At 38.4% G+C, this 14,638-nt stretch overlaps 1 protein-coding gene across 8 annotated transcripts in view; it reads right to left on the reverse strand.

Moving 5' to 3' along the window:
• The window catches only part of SALL1 (spalt like transcription factor 1), a 248,287-nt gene that overhangs the window by 159,235 nt on the left and 74,414 nt on the right, over positions 1–14,638 (reverse strand). Inside the window, exon 5 of one of the 8 annotated variants that reach the window (XM_074583112.1) lies at positions 13,407–13,425. The exons of the other annotated variants lie outside the window; for them this stretch is intronic. The gene's annotated coding sequence lies outside the window, so the exon portion shown is untranslated. Of the gene's footprint in view, positions 1–13,406; positions 13,426–14,638 lie in introns of those variants that run through there. 8 annotated transcript variants of the gene reach the window in all.

Below are 14,638 nucleotides of genomic sequence, written 5' to 3' on the forward strand. Positions count from 1 at the left end.
AAGACAGAACTGGAATCTGCTTGTATTTTCAACCAAATATGTCTTCGCAAAAGCTGCAAAATTTTGTGGATTCAAGAGTGCCACATTTTATTTATTGCTTCCACAACGATGGACTCTCTCATCAGGGAGATAAAATTATGAAAAAGAAAAGTGAGCATTCTACCTAATACTTAAACCTAAAATTAAGTGATATTGTATAAACCTATTTTGTGGGAGTATTTTAAAGGATTTCTACTCAAATGCAGAATGAAAACATGTTTTCAAGCCTTGGAAGATCACACAAAACGTAATAATGATTTTTTTCAGGCTAACTATAGACAAACCTATCCCATGATAAATTGTACATCCAGCTACAAACATCAGGGGCCTAAAAAAATAGTTAACATCCTATTTCTGCCTCAACAGTATTATATCCTTTCTTCAAAGGTTCCTAAATCCCTATAATAAATTGAAGATATTTCATTTTAGACACTAGCAGATTCCATAATGAGTTAAGCCTCTTTACAGTTTATTTTAATAAAGCACAGCTTTCTAAATATACAGAAGCTATAAAACAGGCAGGTTGCAGCAATAATATGTTTAGTAGCCTTGCTTGATAAAGTGGAAATGTTTGCATGTTTCAAATTACGAGCAATTTAAAGTAGGAAGTAAGCAAACTAGCTCTTGTGTTATGAAGCTTGACATTGTTAAGCCTTAAGAGAACACGCACTTCAAAGCCATACAGACTGAAATATGCCCTGTAAGCGTGGCAAGGGGCGTAACACCATAATGATGTACTGCACAAAAATCACCACAAACTTCCATTTCAGTGTGAAGTTGCCTAGCCGTAAACTTTAAAAATTTACTGCTGGTCCTATTTTAAACATTAATTCATTATTCATTTTCTTATGAAAAGATTAGTGCATATGAAAAACACGAGAAAGCTTTCCTTTGGATATAAGCTAAGAAAAGTAATCATTATAAATTATCAATAGTAAAAAATACACCAGTAATTTCAATGAACTGACAGAGTCAGAAATATCACTTGATAACATATCTTTCAAAAACATTAAGGTAAATTACTAATTCTTTTCCCCTGCACCAACGTAAGCGTGGAGACTCTTTTTTCTCCTCCACAAATTTGGTATTAACTCTGCAAACATTTACACTGTTTATTTTCTGCCGCCCATAAATAGCAGAATTAAAGTCAATGATACTACTTACCAACCTAAACGTAATAATTACTAATTCTTCACATACTTGCAGTTAGAATTCAACTAATTAAATTATTGTATATATGAAATACAACAAAATGTTAAGAATTATCTAGAAACACAACAGAAATTAAAAAAATCTCAGCCTAAGCAGTCTCTGATATGTCTGTCAAATCAGCCTGGAATATCATGGCTCTTCAAATCTGTAGCTACTTTATTTCAGAACAGAACTGATTCAGAGACGTAGACACATGGACTTGCAAAGAATTATTCTCAAAGGCGGCTGCAGTATGAAATATATGCAGAAGCCCTCAACTAGAGTTAAGTGCATAAAGGTTTAGAAACAGAAATGTCATTCATCAGTACAGCTAATACACTGACAGCAAATGAGGTATCTACAGGCAAATCCAAAGTGTGAACATGTATCTAAAGTTTTTCTGAACACAGGTAACTCTTAGAAAGAATCATTGCGTATTTTGTGTCTGTTAAAATGCAGAAGTAGCTCTCCTTTTGGTATAATGGTTCTAAAAATCTTCACTTTAAAAGTAATTTCAATTTGTAAATATAAATATTGTGACGCCACATATGCAAAACTATTTACCTTATTGCAAATTCACCTCATTTCTTGAATTTCTGTCTGCTCATTCTTGACCATGAGCTGCATTTAATGAACCTTCTTATTTTTCCTTTGTTCCTTTAGTAATCACTTAGATTAAACTTACTAGCTGATATTAGACATCTTTATCACACAGCACACTGAATAGTACATGTAAAATGTTGTTGGGGCTTCATAGAAGAAAGATTCTTGACACAAAGTATCACCACGGAATTAAGAGTTGTTATTTCTATCCATTCTGTTGCCACTAAACTACAGTTTAAAAAAAAAAAAAAAAAGGCAGGGGAGGTGTTCACGTAACAGCTCTTCAAGTATTTCAGAAAAGAATATCTCCTCCAAAGCCCTTTTATTCTTAGTATACACAGTATGCCTGTGACCACAAAGGTGCTCCCTTTGGAAATATTTTTAGTAAACAGCAAGAGCTGAGAGATCTGACACTCTGCATATCTATTTTTGAGAGATTATTAAGTAATACACAAGGATGACATTAATCTAATTGAATGAGGTATTCCAAATCAACTAATTTAATGGCAAATCCTAAATCATGGTGGTGCTTTTGAAAATCCCCATCTGTATGCCTGAACACAACAAATGCAAGAACATTTTAAAGGCCCTGACATGTAAGCAGTGTTACTTACATAATCCAACTTGAGGTGCTACTTGAAAGGCTACTAGTGCAGTCTTACTGTCACAAAGAGAAATTAATGCAAATATCTTTAATAATATATTTGAAGTTTTTATATCATGTTCTGACACTCTCACATCCTTTGATGAAGGACTAAAGCTGTTGAATACAGAGAATCAGAGAGATGCCCTTCCCTTCAAAGATGTTTGCTTTGCAGCTGTGTAGGCACCAAAGCGCACAGCACCAAGCGAGCTAACCTGCTCTGCCAGGAAGGTCAGACTACCTTCTTCACTGCTCTGTGCTGTTACAAAAGACAACTGCTATGTGACTCCAAAAATTCTATGCCACGTCACAATTCATAATGTAGCTTTCTCACTGATGTACAGAAGTTTATGTCAGTCTTCACAAATGAAGTTTTATTAGTTGAGTTTAAAACACGAAGAAACAGAGACTTGCCAAGTGAGTTCAAGTGAAGCTGGCGGTGGAAGAAGAAATGTAGCACAGGATTTTGAGTTCCCAGACCTTTGCTTGTATGCTAGGACACTGAACTTTCCCTTTCAAACAACTAGAAAGTGATAGCAGCAGCAAATCAGTCTTTGTTCAACCAAAGTTACAGAACTCTTTTTTGTGCAAAATTATATCTCTCCAGACACTATCTCTTCAGGCATACACGATGCATGCCGTTCGCTTTTTTCCTAAAAAACAAGAAACATCAGTCAAATCAGCAGAATGCGTGCCTTTGTATTTCTGTGGGCTCATGTAATCACAAAAAGAATTGACTAGTTTGATCCAGACCATACGCAGGTGATATGTCCATCCTGCTGATTTTGATTTAATAAGCAGCTTCAAGGGGCTATAAAATAAAAACCTGCATCTTTATGGGTTTGGGGTTCTTTCGGTTTTATTTTTTGTTGGATTTTTTGTTTGTTTGTTTGGGGTTTTTTTTTGGTTGCTGTTGTGTGGGGGTTTTTTGGTTTTGTTTTTCTGTCTCTTTTTTTTTTTTTTTTTGTAAGTCATGGCCATTGAGAGTTGGAATGCTTTGTCAGATAATGCTTTCAGTTGATGCTTTTGGAGACTTGAATGCATGTAGCTCCTGACAATGACTATATGCACGTGTTCCATATAATTCCAAAAGCACACCCATTATGAAAGATTAGTACAGTTGTGCTTATGATGTATTTAGGTCATCTGTTACTGAATATTTCTACTGTCAGTACAACAAAAGTGTGATGATCACAGTTAAAGCTTAACAAAGAAAATGCTGTCAGGCAATTAGTAAGCTGAAGTCAGCAGTACCAAAGTGAAATATATCATGTTTGGAATAGCACGGTGGTTTGCTTGTGATAAATGTTGAAACAGGTCCTCATACACAGAACACATCCTAGCCTCTGAAAAAAAGTTTAGCATCTGAAAAAACCCCAATGTAACACATCTTTAACTCGTTATTAGATTTCTTTTCTTTACAACACAGTTTTAGCCACTGGGGATCCAGGAAGGTGAGTATTCATTCACTACAGTACATTTGCCTTTTTATGAAAATGGTAACAGCAGCACACCTTAAGAAACGGCTACACTACAAACACATATATCTACTTAAAAAAAGGAGAGTCTATCAAACAATCTCAAAAACTGCAGAGATTTTGGAAAACATTCAAGTGAATCTTATTCTTGAAAGACTATTACATAAAAATAATAATAATAATTTGGGAAAGCCTGGTAATATTAGGCTCTCCATTCCATAGGAGGAATAGAAAGGCAGAAATACAGTAAATTCAAAACCAGTAAGAGGTCTTTCCAAAGTCTCTAAGCCTTCCCAGTCAACAACCAAGCAAGTAAAACAAGCTATAAACAGTAGGCTTTTAGAAAAGAATGACAGCTAAATTCAGGTATGACCTGATCAAGCATGATTTCATCACAAGTTAGTCAATACCGGCTAATTTACAGTAGGTCTCAGTTTGTTCTAAAATGTTTTACAGGCCCCATTCTTTAATTGTCAGACTTCATATCTTCCTTAGCCTAGTTATCATAGCTATGAAAATAAATCCTATTATATCATGGTATAAGAACACAGGCCAGATCATCCCTGACCAGAAATTAAGTATTGATAAACCCAGTGAGACACAGTTCAGAAACAGGTTGCACAAAGTGAGACAAGCTAAAGCAAAAATAAAGCAGGCCTGGAACAGAGGGGCAATTAAAAAAAAAGTTCCCTGTTGTACTCTTAGAACTACCTAAATTATCAAAAATATTCTCAACATCAAACCCAATATAATCTGAAAGATTCCTGGGCAACATACAAAACCAACCTGTGATCAGAAATATCTATAGCAAAGCACACAGACTTCACCATCTAAACTGCAAAAGAATTAGGTCTATGGTATTAACAAGTGCGACACCAGTAACCGTGAGGGTTGTAAGGGAGAAAGAATTGGTTTTGCTCAGTGTTGCAACTGCAATGGCAGCAACAAAATACATCTGAGTTAGAATCATAGAATCATTTAGGTTGGAAAACACCCTTGGGATCATCGAGTCCAACCATCAGCTCCACTCTACAAAGTTCTCCCTTACACCATATCCCTTAACACCACACCTAAACGAGTCTTAAACACATCCAGGGATGGTGACTCCACCACCTCCCTGGGCAGCCTATTCCAGTGTCTAACCACTCTTTCTGTGAAGAATTTTTTCCTAATGTCCAGCCTCAACCTACCCTGCTGCAGCTTGAACCCATTCCCTCTTGTTCTATCGCTAATTACCTGTGAGAAGAGCCCAGCACCAACCTCTCTACAATGGCCTTTCAAGTAGTTGTAGAGAGCGATGAGGTCTCCCCTCAGCCTCCTCTTCCTCAAACTAAACAGTCCCAGCTCCTTCAGTTGCTCCTCATAAGATTTATTGTCCAGGCCCTTCACCAGCTTCGTTGCACTCCTCTGCACTCGCTCCAGCACCTCGATATCTCTCTCATATTGAGGTGCCCAGAACTGGACACAATACTCAAGGTGTGGCCTCACCAGTGCTGAGTACAGGGGGACAATCACCTCCCCACTTCTGCTGGTCACACTATTTCTAATACAAGCCAGGATGCCATTGGCTTTCTTGGCCACCTGGGCACGCTGCCGGCTCATGTTCAGCCGCTTGTCAATTAGAACCCCCAGGTCCTTTTCTGCCAGGCAGCTCTCCAGCCACACTTCCCCAAGCCTGTAGCGATGCATGGGGTTGTTGTGGCCCAAGTGCAGGACCCAGCACTTGGCCTTGTTGAAGCACATTCCATTAGCTTTGGCCCATGGGTCCAATCTATCCAAGTCTCTCTGTAGAGCCTCCCTATCCTCATGTAGATCAACACTCCTACTCAGCTTCGTGTCATCTGCAAACTTGCTGATGATACACTCTATGTCCTTATCAAGGTCGTCAATAAAGATGTTAAATAGAAATGGTCCCAACACCGAGCCCTGAGGGACACCACTTGTGACTGGCCGCCAGCTGGATTTAACTCCATTGACCACCACTCTTTGGGACCACCCATCCAGCCAGTGCTTGATCCAGCAGATCGTATGCTCATCCAGGCCATGAGCCACCAGTTTTTCCATGAGAATTCTATGGGGGACGGTGTCAAATGCTTTTTGAAAGTCTAGGTAGACAATGTCCACAGCCTTTCCCTCATCCAATAACTGGGTCATCTTGTCATAGAAGGAGATCAGGTTCGTCAGGCAGGACCTGCCTTTCACAAACCCATGCTGACTAGGCCTGATCCCCTGCTTGTCCATTATATGACTTGTAATGGCACTCAAGATGATCTGCTCCAAGACCTTCCCTGCTACCAAGGTCAGACTGACAGGCCTATAGTTTCCTGGATCCTCCTTTCTGCCTTTTTTGTAGATGGGTGCTACATTTGCTACACTCCAGACCATTGGGACCTCCCCAGTTAGCCATGACTTCAGGTAGATAATGGAAAGTGGCTTGGCGAGCATGTCTGCCAACTCTTTCAGCACTCAAAACTAGTTAGTTTCACTTTGGCTATTGATACTAATGAAAACATCTAGCACTGACTTAAGGATGGTTGCATGAGGTCACTGGAGCTCTGCACCCATCCTTGACACCCATGCTACTAGTGCTGCACCTTTCCAGCTAACAGTAATCAAGCTACTTAAATTCCTGATAGCCACATATGCTGCACTAACACCTGTGGTTTCTAGGTAAGCATCTTTGTAATAATATATGTAATCTATTTTTTCACTGTCTAGAACAGGAAAGAACAGAAGTATCAAATGAAATGACCAGGCTTACTGGACCTGCAAAAGCTAAGTATTGAAACATGAAAATAGAATACAGTCTGACTAACTTTAAAAACAAACGAACAAAAACCCCACATACGGATGAAGTAGAAGAAAGGATCCAGGGAGGGGCTGTAAACACCCACTTAAAGCTTGATATCAGTAAAAATCATAATGATAACATTACAAAGCCCTATTGCTTGGAAGCTTCAACCCAACAGAGAATACAGGAAAAAAATCACAGACACAGCACAGATAAAAAGTAACAGGTCAACAGCAGCACCCAGAGACACGTGCAACCAGCACCCAAAGAGCTGGTCAGACCACCAACTGTTACTGACAAGCTCATGGGTAGAAAAACAGAAAAAAAGGACTTGAGGGCAGATGGGGGAAAAATGAGTTTGTCATTTTACCCTCAGAGTCTAGGTTCTGAACTGCTACATCTGTTCTTTTATGCTGAGGTCTTTCAAGCTGGATGCTGTGTATTAAACTATTTTCAACACTTATTTCTAGCATATTTGTTTGAGGAACATATTAAGGGTGTAAGAACACATAACGTCCATACTGATTTAAACTAAAGGATTATGTAGTCCAGTGACTGACTCCAGCTGTGCTAAAAAGCACAAAGAATGAAGCAAATGCACACAAATATACCTCACGAGGACTTTGATAATCTAGTACATCCAAGCTGCTGATATATTTACTTGGTGACACAATAGAGCCTCCAGTAAGATCTATTATAGTAGCTTTTGAGCTAGAAGAGGTATCTAAGAAAATAAGGGAAGGATTAAATTAATGTGTAATAGTCCTGAATACATAAAAGCTGGCACCATTTGTGGACAAGTAGTATTACATGGATAGTCAGCAAACGGAAGAGACAAAGAATTAGTAATCTAAAGGAGTAATTTAATGAGCTTTCCCACAATACGGGGAGATTTAATTCTACTTCAAAAATTGAAGTACTGAATAGTCAATATGCAGCACTGAGAACTGAGGTCTCCCTTTACCGCTAAGACTATGCCTTGAACTGCCAAGAACTAAATTCTGAGTCTGTTAACTCTTGAGAGCTGGAATACTAGTGTAAAATACAAAATGAAGGAGATTCAGCAAAGAATAGTTTTGGCGGGATTGATAAAAGCATCAATACCAAATGCTTGGCAAGTTAACAACTATGAAAGGTACAACTGTTTTCATTTATATGAATGGTACAGACCAAAAAGAAGTAATAAAAATTGCCTGGTGAATCAAACTTTCTCTCAGTAATATTTGTCATTGCGAGGTTTAGAGAGATTATCAGAAAAAATGAGAATTGGGAGGGGTGAGAAAAGGAAGTGATAACTTGGCCTGAAACTCTTTATTTAGGAGAACCTCCTTCTAGCTGCCTGTATGGACCTTCCCAAAGGCTTGCAAGTGCTCAGTGAAGGTGACCAGTGAGAAGCAATAAGTAAGCCATACCCTATAAAATGTAAATCACACAACCACTCTAACTGTTACAATAAGCTGGCAAGTGTTCTCTGATAGTCTTTTGGTATTGTTTAGCAGAGTTTGTGCCTGTAATAGAATCCATAAGTTAAAATTCTCTGGCACTTGGCATATGCTGCAGATAGTTCAACAATGACAAACCCACACATATTTGTACGTATCTGGCCCAAAGCTTTTTAAGGCTCTGTTTTCAGGACAGGCAGACAGCAGCCAGACGCTTTGGGAAGTCCACCATTGTTTTTACATAGAAAGGGACGGAGTTGTCCTCTGGCAGTTCATTATTGCAAAAAATCTTACATCCCCACTAGTTGTGATCTCTCTTATTGAGGCACTGACTTACTGTCAGCCTGTGACTGTCTCTGTGACACACTCATTTAATGTTATATTACTGACCTTTCACATTCTTCATGTATAAGTTTCAGGTACTATGCAGGCAGGTAGAACCAAACTGCTTTGGAATTTATGGCTCCATTCAACTTTACAGAAAACCATCTCAGAATCTATTTAATGGCAGATGAACAAGTATGAGAGAATGTCTATGAACACTTGACACGGAATTATAATTCACCATTTATCTTTACTGACATATATGTCCTTCATTATGATGGCCAAGAGTCTCTCAAAAATTTCTGAAAATAATTTTTTTCTGAAGGAATAATCATTCAATTTTCTGTGAAGTAGTTCTTTTTGTCTCTCTAATTCTACACTTCCACTTAGTTCTAATGTAAAATTTATTCTCCCAAAGAAGACGACATTTCTCAAGTAGCTAGGTAGTCCTCTGCTGCCTTTTGTTATAGTAGAGTTGTAGCCTTGAACTGACTTTCCATTCCACTGGAGCAAGTGCCAAGACGACAGCCAGAGCACACTGTATTTGTTCCACCTGTACTGCGCAGTTGGTGTGCTTGGACAGCAACGACTCCAGTGATATCTTGCAAATTATATTAATACATAGACATGTAAAAAGAGGATTTAAGACTCCTCCTAGTCACTACTTTATTTGCCACCAACTGAAACACCTTAGATACCAGCTGTCTAAAACATGCAAGTCAGCTGCAAAGGCCCCTGACTACACAATAAGGAGGTATAAGCATCTTAAAATTAGAGGAGTCATTCTTTGAACTAGTCAATACCATTCTGTCAATAATCAGAGGAGAGGCAAGCAGGATACCTGTGAAAAAGGAGAGGAAAGCAATCCAACGCTCAACCTATTCCACCAAATAGAAACTGTGTAACGGCAGAAGTCAGAAGGTGCTTATGAATTTCCAAGTCACACAAACTTCACTTTGCTTTTTGCATATATCTATAAATTCCTCAGTCTCTGGATCCAGGTTACCCTTTCTTAATCCATTCCCTCCACACTCCCCTGTAATGAAGATCTCTTACATTCCGCCATCTTTCAGACACAGTTGCATAAGCTCCCTCCCCGTCTATCTCCTTACATAGAGCAACAACTTTATGTTTGTTTAATACATTTTAACTGCTTTTAATGCCATTTAGCAGTTGAAAAGAAGGGGGAAAAAAATCACCAACTCTCAGATAAGTAACAACTGTAAATGTTGTGCAAAGCCCATTTCAGTAATTCTCCAGGAAGCAGAGCTATGACAGGACTGAGAGCACAGTCAGTCACCTGAACAGCTACCTTCTTCAGTTCATGCTACTTCTGCTTATCTTCCTTATGATGGCTCTGCTTCAGCTTTTAATTATTTTCTATGGGATACGGGTCTGAACTGTTTTCTCAGGACACCAGCCAACACTGACAATTTTTCAGGCTGAATTATTTTGATAGGCAGGACTACAATGACATCAGGAAAACAGCAGCCATAACATTAGTAATGATAGCATTTTCCTGTCGCTCAGAGTTGCACGATGGCCTGAAGAACTTGCATTCACTGCTAAGAAAGACACTGTAAGAGCATGTAGGATCAATCTAGGTAAGTCACTTTTTGGTTGGTTGGTTGGTTGGTTTGGTTTTTTTTCCCTTCTCTGTGTCGTTGTGATCTTCCATTTTGAATGATGTTGAATTACCAGGAAAGAACTGCCCATAAACCAAACCAGCGTAACAGGTGAAATCAAAGTGACAGAAAAGTGCATGCAGTGTCAGGACAAGAATGCAAATAAGTTCTGGAATTGTGTTATTTTAAGGATCCCCAAAATTATCTTTACATTCTTCTACATTATTTCCATGGAGATTTTATAATGCTTTGCTACTACAAATACAGAGAAAAATCCTAACTCCATGGATAGGCAACAGGTGAATCAGGCCATTGCCAAAGCAGCAAACTAACAAGGGGCAGTAAAATAACCTGCTTTGCCTGTGCTTGAATCCTGCAAAACCAGGCTTGCTACTGATGCTGTTAACAGACAAGTCAGGATCTGCAGGTGTCTGTCGGAGCCCTATTCAGCAACTGTTTTCAAATCCGTTGGCACCAGGATTCACCAGTTTGCAGCCTCAGATGCATCCCTTTTTCACTTTCTCTTTTTCCTTTTCAGGAATGACTCAATCCCTTTTCTCTGGGATAGTAAATCTCAAATTTGTTTATGCTACTTTGAGTAACTTCTTCCTGATGTCCCAGGGACTACAGGGAAGGCAGAATTACATCTTTACTCTTTATCTGAGCTAAAAACATTTGAAATCAATGTTAGAATAGAAGTAAAAAGTGAGATTTTAAGACTTAATTTCACTATCATATACAAAAACAAAAGGTCCATCTGACAACCTCAGAGGGATTTTTGACTTTCTGCCCTGACAACACCCTGCACACCACGACTGGACAAAGTGAGCTATTTAACATCCACAGCAGCCAGAAAACCTAACCCCTGAGTTTCCACTCCTCCATTTCTATTACTGCTGTTACTATGTACTCGCCCATCCAGTAAGCTATTGCCTTACCAGGTTCACGATGATGTAACCACATTGTCTTCAACTGAGTTATTGATTTATACTAGCATAAGAGAAGAATCAGACCTAATAAATATCTACCAGATGAGAATAAAGACCAATTAGTGCTTGCACAGAAGCTGTTTGCACTAAAATTAATTCCATCTGCAGTAAATCTAGACAATAGACAGAAATGTCAGTAGAAAACTAAGGATATTTTATTTTGTCTTTTGCTTTCTATTTACTTTATTTTATAGATATATGTTATTTCAATCAGTGCTATTTGTTAAAGTTGTCATTAAATGTAAATGGATTAAGCCTAATTCTGCCAGACTGTGCTGTTCAAGAGCCTTACAGTATGAAAGCATCTTTCCTGAGTCTACAGATTCCTGCACAGCAAGGGTTCTTCAATGGTTTCTAAGTATTTATACATATCATTTCACATCACAGACTTAGCTATTACAAAGAGACAGTGGTACCTTCCACACAAAGGTCATAGGCCACTGTTATTGACATATGCCTTTAATCCTCTGGATGCTTCAAAAGGTGAAGATTAGCAGCAATCCTCAGAACTTGCACCCAGGAGATAGCTATTTGTCAAAAAGTTGATATTATTGATGCTTACAAAAGAAGAAGAGTATGTAATTCATCTAATAAAAGTCAGGTCTTGCTTGCCTAGACTCCAGAGTTTTGACAGTTCCCTTGCTGAATTATTTGATGTTGGGTTTCATATAATAAATGCAAATTTTTCATCAGCTATGCATCTTCTTAGAAGCAACTGGTATTATTGGGTGGATTTTCTTCCTTGGTTTTCTCCAGAGTTTTTCCTCTTAAAGTCTTTGTTTCCTTTAGAATTCATTATAAATGACATAATTATATGTCTTTTTCTCCCTTGATTGAGAGCATTTCTTACAGATGATGATTTACCACTTGGAAATTACAAATAGCATGAATAGATACAATTATTATATTGCAGAATTTCCTTTAAAATCCAGAAATGTAGTTTAGCTGAACTGTTCATAAATTATAAGTAGGCAGGTCACATTATTTCTTCTAATCTTCATATGTGACCCTTGATGAAAATTGAATTGTTTCCTCAAACTGGATTAGGAGGTTTTCCCTGGAACATTGAACAGATTTAAAACTGGAATGAGCAGAAATGGACATGGACATGCAAGTAAAAGAAACTACACAAGAGAAATATGTTTATGAGGATTCTTTCAGGCAATGGTCATGTTTCAGTAAGATAGTGTTCCAGCTGAGGTTTAACTGAGGTACAAAGTCTGACCAAAGCCTACTGAATCAACTGAAAAGCTTCCTGTTAATTTTGACTAGACTTTGGCCCAAGCTTAAGAAGAAGATGCTTAACACCACCATCAGTTTTCTAGTCCCTTTTTCCATAGAGAGAAAGAAAGGTAATACAACGCACAAAACTGTAAACCATGGTTGTTTGAGGCTAGCAGTGTTTTTATGGAGTCACCTGATATCATGCGATTTATTTATGGAAATTCTTGGCTGTGTCTTTGTAGGTGGTTCTCTACCGCTTACAGAGATGAACCAAGAATAACTTTTTTATCTGTCACACATAAATGCCATAGTATTTGTTGTTTTGCTTCTGTTCTTATGGAACAGCTAGAATGCAAATGTTTTCTACTTTAGAAACACATTTAAAATAAAAATGTAAACTATTTCTTTTGTCAATGGTGTTGATTAATTAATGAAGCAAAAGCCCAGGAACACTTTTACACATATGATTGCATGTGTCCATTAGTGTGTTAGTTACTGCTGGTACACATACGCACCAAGGGCTGCCTCAGAGTCTGTTACAGAAAGCATGGCCTGAAGCCCACTGAAATCAATCTAAAAATGCAATGACTTCAATAGAGTGCTGTGTGTACGTGTTTGCAACAGATGGCTGTTCAACAGTCAGTTCTGAGTATTTGAAACAGGCTCATCCTCTCTTCAAAAGTGAGGGCCAGAGCATCCATTACTGGAGTGAGAAGAGGAGGTGAGAGGGCCAGGGGAATTAAAGATCAAAGAGCTGCAATTAGGCACTGTTAATGAGGAATACTCTCAAAAGGTTTCAGCTTTTGTAAAAAGCCTTCAGTTTATTTTATAAACAGGACCCTATATAATGTAGGGCCATCTAACCATTAATTCGAATTGTTTTCGGGCTCCAGTCTTTGCCAGAGAATGTTATAAATTAGGGCTGCTAAGATGTTAAGCATACTCCCAAGTGATATCAAAGTCAAAGCTCATACTCACTTCAATCAGGGCAGGACTAGGCCAGTGCTCAGAACTTCTTAATATCCCATTCATACAGTCTAATACAAAGTCCCATTTCTTTCATTAGATATTTGCAGCTGAAAAAAACAAACACAAAACCCCCACACCATGGTATTTTTCTGAGATGTGTAAAAAAACTTCACCATTTCTTTCATTGTCTTCAAATTTCAAATAAAATAAATAAATAAATAAAAAACCATGAAAACCCTACAACTCAGTTACTTCTGATCTCACAACTTGCTGATTCAGGATTTGATCCTGGAAGTAATGCATGACAACAAAGTTCCCGCACATAGAAGAGCTTGCAGTTTATCTAAACAGATACTGCGAAAGTCCCAGTCACTTCTAACTTATCCCTTCTCCTGGTCATACATTGCTGTCCCTTTACTTCCTCCAGCGCTGACATTTATCTGATTATATAGATCAACTGACAGAAAATAAACCCTATTAAGAAGCAAAAAATATATTTCAATGTGATATAGATGTGATTCAGATGTGTACCAAATGCTAGATGAGTCAGAGTAGTGCTCACTCTGCCAAGATGTATCGCTTCATACAAAGAAAAAAAAAACCCTGAGAATAAAAGTCTGATTACAGTAAGAAGAATGCAAAACCAGCAAGTAAACTTCTACAGCCTATCACCAAACCTAAACCAAATAATCCCAAAGAGTTTAAGAAACAGCTTCAGATTGAACTGAACTAATTTGCCAGCTTCTTCTGAGAGTAGGTCCTCTTCCTCCATACACCTTCCCTTATCGTCACTCATCTGAATTTTCTGTGAGTCAGTACAACTTGTGAGGCCTCAGAATCCTATAAGCTCCTTTGGGTGGGGAATTGCTTTTGCTGGGTTGATAAATCAAATTTCAAATAACCAGCAAGAACATGTGCCAGAAGTACCAGCAGAGGGATGGAGCAGGACCACCTTTCTTCTGCTGTGATGGATTTGTAGACCTGTTCATTAGGTCTACTGTAACTTAACCACCTGGCCTAAATTAAAAAGCTATATGCCAAGAAACTAGAAGAGAAGTCAGGAGGCCAGTTATCAACAGTATTGTCCCAGTGGCCTAACAGAGTCACTATAATGGAACACAGTTTCCAAGCAAAGCCAGGAATGATATCCACATATTTGATGCCAACCAAAATGTTACCTCCTGACACATCCCTCGAGTCAGGAGGGATGGGCTCCTGGCAAACAAAATGTACCAGGAACTGTAACTGGTGCTCCAAGTGGTAGAACCACGTCAACATCTGAACAGATCAGTGACAAAGATCACCTGAACAGGCAATACC

This window comes from Larus michahellis, chromosome 4, assembly GCF_964199755.1.
Source record: "Larus michahellis chromosome 4, bLarMic1.1, whole genome shotgun sequence".
NCBI classification, from domain to species: Eukaryota; Metazoa; Chordata; class Aves; order Charadriiformes; family Laridae; genus Larus; species Larus michahellis.